This window comes from Chinchilla lanigera, unplaced genomic scaffold (assembly GCF_000276665.1).
Source record: "Chinchilla lanigera isolate Chin_1 unplaced genomic scaffold, ChiLan1.0 scaffold00012, whole genome shotgun sequence".
Taxonomy (NCBI): Eukaryota; Metazoa; Chordata; class Mammalia; order Rodentia; family Chinchillidae; genus Chinchilla; species Chinchilla lanigera.
The window spans coordinates 26,501,212-26,507,211 of NW_004955413.1; the positions used below are offsets into that span (position 1 = coordinate 26,501,212).

The window sequence follows — 6,000 nt, forward strand, 5'->3', positions numbered from 1 at the left end:
GTTCTAAAACATCCTTGAGATTCTGAAACTGTCATAGCTATGACTGTTATATCCACATTTGCATTCATTTCAGTTCGGTGAGTATGTGGGAATAGGCTATATGTAGATTAAATTTAAATATGTATCAGTTTTCCAATTTTTTTATCAATTTACACTTATCAGCAATGTATAAGAATTCTAGTTGTTAAACACTTTGGTCAACACTAGTTGGTCAACACTTAGCTACTGTTCACTCTTAAAATTTTCAGCCTTTCTGACAGGTGTGTAGTGACATCTTATTGTGTTAAGCCCTTTTATTCATAAATGTACTGGCCGTTCTTCGGTAAAGTTCAATTCTCCTCCTGTCTTCCATTAGGTTGTCTTTATTTGTAGATGTTCTTTTTATGTACTACATGAGTTCTTTGTCAGTTTTATGTATTGCAAATATTCTCTCACCCTGTGGCTTGGCCTTTCATTCTTCTAAGGTCTTTTTGACAGTACTGGGGATCAAACCCAGGGACTTGCACTTGCCTACACCCCCAGCCACACAGCCTTTGTAACTGTGACTTAGGGACTCCCTAAATTGCCCAGGCTGACCTTGAACTTACTATCCTGAGTAGCTGGGGCTACAGACAATTACAGGCATCCAAGACAGTGCCTGCCTCTATCTTTTGATGAATTTAACACAGCATAAATTCAATACAGCAAACAGAATGAAAATAAGCAAAATTTGGAATCTTATAAGTACCATTTGCTCAAAAAATGTACACACTTTTTGTATTCTGTTTAATGTGGTATTACTAAAAATCTTCAATTACTCAGTATCCTGAAAAAGATCATTACACAATCCCAAACATCTTAATTTGTAATTCAGCATAGATAAAATGACTTAAAGAAATGCACATCTAAAAATAATAAAATTCTTTTCAATAGGAAAATCTTTTCCAAAGTAGACAGTAATCAAACACTAGCTCTTTGTAGTTAAATTTTAATGAAGACACAGGACTTCTGAAGCTGTGTTTTTCCTGTTTCAAAATGAAGCATTTAGAATGTATTTAGGGTAACATCCAAACATAGCCTCAACAGTCTAACTTTGTGAAGTGATATTCCTGCCAAGAAATGTAGTAAGCTAAATCTAACACTAAGAAAAGATCAGACAAACCCAAATTAAGGGGAAGTTTTATAAAATGACTGGCTTATAATATTCAAACTGTGAATAGGAGTGAAAAACTGTTTTACAATGGAGGAAATGTGAGACATGACAACTAAATGGAACATGTTGCCAGGTGTGGTAATGCATGCCTACAATTCCAACACTCGGGAGGCTGAGGTAGGAAGACTGGGGGAGTATGAGGCCCACATAGGCTCAAGGCTACATAGTGAGTTCAAATCCAGTGCAAACTACATGGCAAGACCCTGTCTCAAAGAAAAAAAAAAGTGCAATATATAATTGAGAATTAGATAGTATTAATACATCCATATTAGCTTCCTGAGTTTGATAGTTGCATTGTAGAAACTGTCTTTGTTCATAGAAAATAATGATGCTGGGGATGGGGCATAATGTTGGCAGCTTATTCTTAAATAGTTCAGGAAAAATACATTGTTGTACTGTACAGTCTTGCAATTTTTCTTTGAGCCAGAAATTATTCCAAAAATAAAAATTAAGCACAAGATGGTTTATTCATAAACTAGATCTAGAATTCCTCACATTCTAAATTATTGTTCATTATTAGAAGCTAACACCATTTATAGGAACATGTTTCAAATACAGTAATGGTTCCAAGATTAAAAATACAATAATTTCCCACAAGATATTGCCATTTGGACTTTATAGCATAGGATGTTTTTTTTTTTTTTTCTTTTTGAGACAGGGTCTTGCTATGCAGTTCAGGCTGGCCTTGAGCTCACTTTGTAGTCCAGGCTGGCCTCAAACTCACAATGATCCTCCTGCCTCAACCTCCTGAGTGCTAGGAGTACAGGCATGCACCACTATGCCAGGCTTCAGCACAGGCTTTTATGTCATACTCTCAGGTAGGGCTGGTGCAGAAACCTTCCTCACATAGGATCACAAGACTCCATCATTCTCTTAATTTGAGAATTAAAACCTTCAATCTGCTTTGTGCTATAGTTACTTACACAGATGTCCAAAAAACTAGGTGTTATATTTTGAATTCTGTACTGTGGGCAGAAATGCAATCTTTTCACTTTTAAAATATTTACTACGGGGCTGGGGATTTAGCTCAGCGGCAAAGCACCTGCCTGGCAAGTGCAAGGTCGTGAGTTCGGTTCCCGGTACCGGAGAAAAACCAAAAAATAAATAAAATAAAATAAAATAAAATAAAATATTTACTAATGTGCCATGCCCTACACTGGAGAGCAGAATACAGGTATTGCACTTGACTTTATCACCAAATAAACCACGATGAAAATACACACAAGGTACAAAGCATTCTCAAAATGGGAGGAAAAAAATGCCAGACATTGCTCCTCTTTCAAAAGAATAAAACAAGCTGTGTCTGGTAGTGCATGCCTGTAACACCAGCTATTCTGGAAGCCTGAGACAGGAGGACTTCAAATTTAAGATCAGGCAAGGCAACTTTGCAAGATCTCATCTCAAAATTTAAAAAAGGACTGGAGATGTAGTTCAGCATTGAGTACTTGCCTAGTGTACCCTAGGCCCAAACACATTATTTTATTCCCAGTACTGGGGGAAAAAAAAGAATAAAAACAAACAAACAAACAAAAAAATCTCAAAATATAGTTATTGAAAAGAGCATAGGCCAGGGATATAGCTCACCAGTACAGCACCTGCCTGGCAAGGGCAAGGTTATGAGTTCAATTCCCAGTAGCTCCCCCCCCACCCCCCACCCCCGCCAAAAAAAAAAAAAGAGAAAAGAACAGAACATAGTCTTTCTGGATCCCCACTGTTTACTAGTTCAGATTTTGTTCTCATGTTTCTCTTTGTACAATTTGAAGGGTTATTAAATTAATAAATTATTTTACATCAAATAAAATTGTTTGCTAAAACTATGATAACCATTAGAGCAAATAAATTGTTATGAGGGAGACAAATCCAAAATGTTTTCAACTCATGGAACCCTAATAACTGTATGTTATTTATGCTTTGTGTCTGAATGTCCCCCTGCCCAAGCTTCACACAGTTGTTGGGGGGCAGGCTTTTCAAAGGCAGCTGAATCTAGAGTTTGTGATTGGTTCATTGTGTCAACTTGAAAAATTTAGAAGCTTAACTAAGTGGCAATTCTACACCCTAGGGTGTAGAGGACCTGCCCTAGGTCTGCTTTTTACACTCTAGTATGCCAGCAGGCCCACCCTAGGGCAGGTGGCCTGCATACAATAGAAGGGAGGAAAATAGGCTTGCTCTGCCCGTTTTTTGCTCTGGTTACTTCTGTAGCTTCTGCAGCCATAAACTGTTGCCCTTCTGCCATGCCACAGTGCCTTGGAACCAGCTGATTATGGAATGAAATCTCTACAAACTGTGAGCTAAATAAACCTTTCCCTCTTTAACTTATGGTGTTGGGTATTTTGTCCCAGCAAAGAGAAAAAGCTCTAAGACACTGCATTAGTTTTTCTTGGACTAGGCTGGGGATATAGCTCAGCGGCACAAGTGCCTGTCTGGCAAGCTTAATGTCCTAAGTTTGGCCAAATAAATAAATAAATAAATAAACCATCAGAAAATTTATTAAAAAAAAAAATTTTCTTGGACCTCGAAGTCATCTCCACATTTATCCCAACATGCCACCATTTTGGACTGCTATGACTGCAAAGAGAGTAACTGATACAAACCCAATTAAAAGCCTTAAGAGTCCATAAAAATAAAAGTTTAAATTTAGATAAAAATAAAGATAGCAAAACTGGGATATGTTAACGTCCCAATTAAAATTCAAAATAAGGTCCCTACTAATGTCAAGATGCTTCACTTCATACTTAACCCCTTAATTTAGAATGCTACAGGGAAAATGTAACAGAATCAAAATGAAAAACCCTGAGCTACTATGAGAAACGTTAAACTAAGATCCATGGCTATTTTAAAAAACAGTAATGCCAGACACATTTTGCAGACCTTAACTGAATTCTCTATAAAGCCACAGTCTAATCTCTTCAGCACAAATTACAGAATTGCTCTTAGGCATGTTTCAATTCAATCCAAGTCACAAATTGATTTTGAGAATCAAGGATTTTGCAAAACAAGATTCTTGTTGACTTGTAGTTATAGATTTTAACTTCTTTTTTTTTTTTTTTTTGGTCTTTTTGAGACAGGGTCTTGCTATACAGTTCAGGCTGGCCTTGAGCTCACTTTGTAGCTCAGGCTGCTCTCAAACTCGCAACCATCCTCCTGCCTCAGCCTCCGAGTGCTCGGATTACAGGCGTGCGCCACCATGCCTGCTAGATTTTAACTTCAATTTCTTCCTTAGAACCGGCTTGTTAAAGAAAATGTGGAATCATGACTTCATCTTCCCCTATAATACTACTAAAGCAACAGATTAACGTTTACAGCTGTAGTAGTACTTCTCAGGAGTGACAGTATTCACCGCTGCTAAGTGCAATGTGTATGTTACCGTCTTTAAAAATGTGCGTGTGTGTGTGTGTGCGTATACATATATATATATTTTTTAAATGTGATACTAGAGATCAATCCCACAGGTGCTCTACCATTGAGTTATACCCTCAACCCTTTTTATTTTGGCACAGCGTCTAAGTTGCCCAGACTAGCATTCGAGATCCTCCTGCCTAAGCCTCCTAAATAGCTGGGATTCACATTCGAGAGCTACCATTCCAGTGGAGTCTCGGTACGTTTCCCAGGCTGATCTCCAACTGCTGGATTCAAATAATCCTCCTGCCTCAGCTGTAACTTGCTTCTGCATTCATCACCAGTAATGAGTATGACACCAGACGTCCCCACGCCCCTTTCAGGAGACTGAATACTGGGCCTCGACCTGCTAGTAATGATTTGTTTAAAAGAAAATCACCTCAGGCGGGAGTGCTGGCGCAAGCCTATAATTCCAGCACTTGGGAGGCTGAGGCAGGAGTTTTTTGAGACCAGCCTGGGCTACAAAGTGAGCTCAAGGCCAGCCTGAACTGCATAGTGAGACCCTGTCTCAAAAAGACAAAAAACAAACAAACAAAATCACCTCCTTGGGGTATATTTCCCTTTTCTTTCCTTGGGTGCCCTTCCAGTAAACAGCTAGTATCTACTACAAAATAAAACGTAATACTTATTCATCCATACACCTAAATAGACATTATTGTTTACCAACTGCTGGCACAATGCCCCTTCTATTAATTCTTTTTTTTTTTTTGGTTTTTCTCCGGTACCGGGAACCGAACTCACGACCTTGCGCTTGCCAGGCAGGCGCTTTTACCGCTGAGCTAAATCCCCAGCCCCCTTCTATTAATTCTTTGTGCGTAGAAAAGTAAAGGATAAGTTAAACGTAAGAATATGTCTTCGAAAAATGATAGCCCTTGAAAAAAATCGTTTTCCTTAAAGGTCTGTGGAGATAGCTTTGCCACAAACGAAAGTACAATAAACGATCCCCAAGGTAATTCTTCGCAGTTAGAAGCACTGTAAGGCAAAACGGATCGGTTACGCTAATTTACTAAACTATCCTTACAATACTATTCGAAAGCATAATGCATAAAGACGCCCCTATGCGCCAGCGCGACCTACTCAGGACGCGGGGGGTTAAAGGCAAACTCTCCACGCGACGCCGAAGTTTTGCCCTCTCGCCCCTCTTCCCGCCCCACTCCGGGCTCCAGGGCCCAGGGCGGCACAGGCCCGCATTCGCCGGGGCGCCCGGCCCCGCCCCCCGCCCCGCGCGGCCCCACTCCCAGCTCGCAGCCCTGATTGGCCACCGCATTCCCGCTCTCCTTCCCGAACCGCCATTTTGAAAATCTTGTTGATCCCGTGGAGCCGAGTGCGCGGCGCGAGCGTCACGCCAGAGAGCGGCCCGCGCGCCTTCTTCCCGGCGTCAGCCTCCGCCGCCTCCCTCGACCCCCTCGAGC

The 6,000-nt window shown here is 40.4% G+C and overlaps 1 protein-coding gene across 1 annotated transcript in view; it reads right to left on the bottom strand.

The window, feature by feature from the left end:
• The window catches only part of St13 (suppression of tumorigenicity 13 (colon carcinoma) (Hsp70 interacting protein)), a 29,093-nt gene that overhangs the window by 22,633 nt on the left and 460 nt on the right, over window positions 1–6,000 (bottom strand). The gene's annotated exons all lie outside the window — the stretch shown is intronic.